At 53.3% G+C, this 5,282-nt stretch overlaps 1 pseudogene; it reads right to left on the bottom strand.

Annotated features, from left to right (window-relative positions):
- Positions 1–885: 885 nt before the first annotated feature.
- On the bottom strand, positions 886–1,008 carry LOC136659760 (5S ribosomal RNA; annotated as a pseudogene).
- Positions 1,009–5,282: the final 4,274 nt, after the last annotated feature.

Raw genomic sequence — 5,282 nt, 5'->3', positions numbered from 1 at the left:
TAACAAATACAACTGGAAAATAACAGGGAAGGCAGGTGACAATCAACCAACTGCTCCAAAGATTCATCGCTGCGAAAGGCATGCGATGGGCCTGTGGGGGCAGGATGGAGGACGCTGGGCTCAGCGAACAACTGCAACCTTTCAACAGTCTGACAATCAGCGCTGCTTAAGCCATCATGAAAACATCTCAAGGACTTGGCGCCTAACATGGCTGGGGCCTCGTCAGCCTCCTTTTCTGCATCACTGGATTCAGAGCTGGCTGCAGGTCTCTTTCCAGTCACACCTCAAGGTGTTGGTTACAACTCCTAAATCCCTACATGGCTTCAGGCCCACAAGCTTGAAGGACAGTCTTCCCAACCATGCCTGGAGTCGCTGGGAGAGGCCCTCCTGCACATGCTGCCCTTCACGGAAGTTCAGTCAGCATCAGAGTGTGGAAGGGCCTTCTCCATTGTGGCGCCAGCCCCATAACACTCCCTCCCGGAGGAGATTTGTGCCGCCTTCTCCTAACACCTTGACCATTCCCTGCCAAAGTGTTGGACTGCCATGCCTGTTTGGCGGCACTTGCCTGCCTGCGGGAGCTCCCTTCTGGGCACAGGCGGTGGTCTGGCTGGCTGTTCTCTGCTCTCAGTGTTCTTCTCCTGCTATTGAATGGTGTGTTACCAGTCCTGTGAGCTCCTGACAGGGCAGATACATATTTGGTTGGGAACCTTCAGTCACGAAAGACTATGGTAGAAGCCTACAGCACCCGGTATTCCCAGGCGGTCTCCCATCCAAGTACTAACCAGGCCTGACTCTGCTTAGCTTCCCAGATCAGACAAGATCGGGAGATAGTGTTCAGTATAGGGAGATGGTTGGCAACCTTCAGTCTCGAAAGACTATGGTAGAAGCCTACAGCACCGGGGATTCCCAGGCGGTCTCCCATCCAAGTACTAACCAGGCCTGACCCTGCTTAGCTTCCGAGATCAGACAAGATCGGGAGATAGTGTTCAGTATAGGGAGATGGTTGGCAACCTTCAGTCTCGAAAGACTATGGTGTAAGCCTACAGCACCCGGTATTCCCAGGCGGTCTCCCATCCAAGTACTAACCAGGCCTGACCCTGCTTAGCTTCCCAGATCAGACAAGATCAGGTATCTGCAGGGTAACAGTTGTATAGATACAGATTTGTAGGAATAAATTCTGTCTTGTGAAAAAAGGGGAACCATTTCTCAAGGAAGGCAGCGGAAAACCTTCAGATGTGTTGACTTTGTAATTGATTCTATTCACTCTTCAGATTTCCCACCCCTTCTTAAGAGTCAACCTCCTCCTGCACCTCCATCACGGGAAATGGGCTGCAGTGGGAAACAGACCCCGTCAACTGCTCCAAATGGCTGCAATAGCCTACTCTCCAAAATAACCAGGTCAGCAAACGGGGCAACATGCTCGCGATTTTGGTTGTAACAGAATTGTTTTCCTGCCAAATGGTGGCGTCCTGGGGCACGACCATCACCGGTTGCCAGACATGTCCCAGGATTTCAGATCAGTCTGAGAAGTACGTCCTCTTTGAACAGGGGAACATTATTTTGTGTATGGTCAGTGGGGAACAGTCCTATCCTGTGCCTGTCTACTTAGAAGTAAACCCCACAGAGGTCAACAGAACTTACTTTCTGGTAAGAGTGCGGTGTCATCTTCATCGTCTTGTCAGTTCACTTAAAGTGAAACTGCATTTACTGACCCAACAATTCTTTTGCCTCACAGCAACCCAGGTGAAGCTGAGAAGCAGCAACCAGTCCAAGCTCGGTCTGGCGCTTGAACTGTGAGGGGCCGTTCGCATGAGCAAGACCTGGAGTGAAGAGCCCAGATGCTGGGTAGCCCCATGTCTCTGCAGACCATCTTGCACAGGTGGGGGCATCATGTGCAGAGTACGTTTCCCTTCTCTTCCAGATGTTCACGGGTGTCTTTATCTGATCAGACACAAGTGGGAGTTTGCAGACACCCAGCATCTCTCTGGACACCCTTCATTATGCATTCTGGAAATAATTAATCAGCATGCACATTTGGAACTCATTAGGCCTTAACGACTCGCCCGCTTGCCAGCAATCCCTGCCTGCGCTCACCCCAATCAACCTCCAGCATTTCAAAGGGCTGTTGAGGTTCCAATGTGCATCACAGTCGTTCCAGGAGCACAACGAGATGTTCTTATTATAGCGCGCTGGAGGAGGAAGTGACATCACACACCTGACAGGAAGGAGCCCTGCCGTGGCCTGGAGGCTCTGCAGGGACAGGATTGTTTCCAGGGCATTTGATTTTTCCTTTTTTAAGCCCATACAAAACCTCCTTTTCCCCAGACGGCAACGAAGATGGTCTTGATTAAAGGAGTTAGCATGAAATTAGTTCTAACTGGTTCCGTGTGTTGGAATGGACAGGACCGTGGCAACAGTCCCTGCTGCCCTCGCACGTGACTCCTCTGCTGGCCAGTGTCTTCGCAGTGCTTCTCCAGTCTGGACTATGTTGGCACATGTCGTCCCCCCCACCGGCTACCTTGCTCCAAGAACCCCTGTGAGCTCCAGCAAAGTAGAGACATCTGCAGACCAGACAACCCTGCAGGCAGCATCAATGGCTGCATTGTGGGGCCTGTCGTCTGGCTGTCGTGAAGGACAAGCTGATCTTGTTCCTGCAGCTTATCTTGTACCCAAAAGGCTAAAAAGCCTCTGGCACGGCTTCTTGAGGGCCACACAGCCTCCACCACCTGCGTGCAGAAGATGGAAAACACATGGAAGGCAGGCCCCACAAACACCTCCCACAGGGACGCTGAGAACCCCCTCCTTCCTTGTGGTGGGCTGGAGCCAGGGCCAAACCTCTGCGCCATGTCCGGACAGGCACAGTCTCAATTCAGGTCAGCAATTCCTACTTCTCGTTGCCAGCTTTGAACAGTGCTGCTTTTTTAAAATACATGTTGGAATTTGGGTGAACTGCCTAGACTCTTAATGCGGGTCCACGGAGGACTGAAGCACTCCCAGGAGTTTCCGAGGCTCCTAGTGCCCTACAAGAATGTTAGAGAGTATTGCAGAGTGGTTAGAGTGTAGGACTAGAACTGAGGGGAGCACTTCCAGTCCCTGCTCAGCTGTGAAGCCAGCTGAGTTGCTTTGCGCTGGTCACTCTCTGCCGGACCAGCCTTCCTCACAGTTGTGGTGGTTGTAGCGACAGGACTCATTTCACTCCCATGGTTGTGGCTGCAAGGGGCAACCTGAGGGAACCATTTGCCACCTGGGTGTCATGCAGGGGGGGAGTCCTTGGTGCATGTGTACACCAATCAAAGCATGAGGGGAGCATCCCATGGAAGAGGCTTGCAGGACTTCACTAAGGGCCCCAAAAGCTGGTGCTGGGAACCATGATGGGAGAAAGTCACAAGGGGCCCTGGGAGCTTTTCAGAGAAGCACATCACACCCACCCACTCCCTATTTCTCAGCTTATGCCATTTTAGATGGCACTTTGGCCCAGCCATACATCTCTCTCTCTCTCTCTCTCTCATCGTTCCCTCTCATTCTGATACTTCCAGTTGGGTCAAAAAACAGGTCCGAGTGGCTAGAAGTTCAGCTTTCACTGGCACAGACGCAGGAGGGGACATGCAATGTGAGCCTCTACTCTTGAGGCATCCCATGCTGCTCTTTCATTTCAGTCCAGTTCCAAGCCCTGCACTGAGATGAACCCCCAGCTGGAAAGCAGCTCTGGTCACAGCCATAGCAGAAGGCACACCACATTCTTCTCATGCAGTCTTGTTACTGGGCACGATGCAGGAGGCAGGAGATTCCTGTGGGACAGGACACAGAGCCACCTGTAACAGGCAGAAGCACCAGCCTGCAGAGCCAGGGAGATGGGTGCGCTCCTAAGCATCTCTTACAGGAGCACCCAAATCTGTACGCCAAGAAGCACCCAAGTGGCTGGTGGGAAAGAGCCCCGCGGTACAGAGTGGAAAAAGGACTGCACACTTGGAAAGTCCTTTGTGGTGAAGACAGGACTGCAAGGTGGAGAGAGCCAAGTTGGAGGTTGCTCAGCCAGTGATTGTGAATCACAGACACACACGGTGGAGTTGTATAAATAGAAAACAAGGCCAGCCACCAAGGAGGGGCGACTGACAGAGGAGTCCTTTGGGCCTCAGCCCAAGACAGGATGAACGTTTTTCTGTGGCAGTCTTCGGAGGAAGCTGGGGAAGGGAGCCGCAGTCTAAGCTGCAACACGAGCATGGAATGAGGGCTTGTTCTCTCTCAAAGTGTCAGAACAGGACTGGGAGGTGTCCCTAGGCACACTTTTTGAAGAGCAGTGTGTGCCCCCACAAGTGCCATCCAGAGGAGAGGGAGGCAGATTCCCTGGAGACAAGAATGAACCACAGGGACAGTCCTCGTGCGTGTTCCTTCTCAGAAGTGTCCAAAGTGTGCACCCCCACTGGCCCCCTCCTCCTCTGCTGCCCTTTGATCAGAGTGGCTTTGGCAACTCATGTGGATCTTTGGATGCTGTGTGTCAGCACAGATGCTCTCAAGCAAAACGGCCAGCCGCTGGATCATACTGCAGTGCGGGCACAAGAGGTAAAGCAGCGAGAGCGTGAGGCCAAGGAGCAGTAGTTGTCAGGGCACCACAAGCACTCCCGCCCTCAGCCCTGCTGCTGGGTCAGGCCACAGGCCCTGCCAGTCCAGCAACTTGCTCTCCACAGTGGCCAGCCAGGGCACAGCAGAGACCGCCCCCTGCTGCTGTGATTCCTCAGGGATAGACTGCGTCTTAGCCTGGAAGTTCCATTCACCCCCACGGCTCATCCCCTTTTCATGCCACTCAGACTACTGGCCTTCACCACTTCCAGTGGCAAAGAATTCCGTAAGCCAATTGTGTGTTTTGTGAAGAAATTCACCTTTGCCACAGACTTCTGGATAGGTGGGGTGCTCCCTCCCCCAGTTTCGGTGCAGTGCCCGGGCATGGCCACCCTGCCCCAGAGCTCCTTGTGGGTGGGGCTTCAGGCTGGAAGGGGGTGCCAGAGGCATGCTCCAGTTGGAAAAAATGAAGAGGCCGCAGCTGTTGCTTGCATACTGAAGGCAAGGACAGGAGGGCCCTGAGTCTGCCTTAACCACTTGCAGATTTCCAGGGAACAAAAGGAACCGGATCTCTCCCTCCCTCCCTCCTTCCAAAACCGACTTGTCCAAGGATTGCTTCTCTCTCTCTCTCTTCCCCCCTCCCCAGCTCTGAACTGCAGAGAAGGCAGGATCTCAATGCACAGAATGGGAAGACACATTTCCTCAGCCCTGAGAACTGCAAGAGC

Source organism: Tiliqua scincoides, chromosome 8 (genome assembly GCF_035046505.1).
Source record: "Tiliqua scincoides isolate rTilSci1 chromosome 8, rTilSci1.hap2, whole genome shotgun sequence".
NCBI lineage: Eukaryota > Metazoa > Chordata > Lepidosauria > Squamata > Scincidae > Tiliqua > Tiliqua scincoides.
Note: the sequence above shows the minus strand (reverse complement) of the source record. Positions and strands in the feature narration are given on the sequence as shown.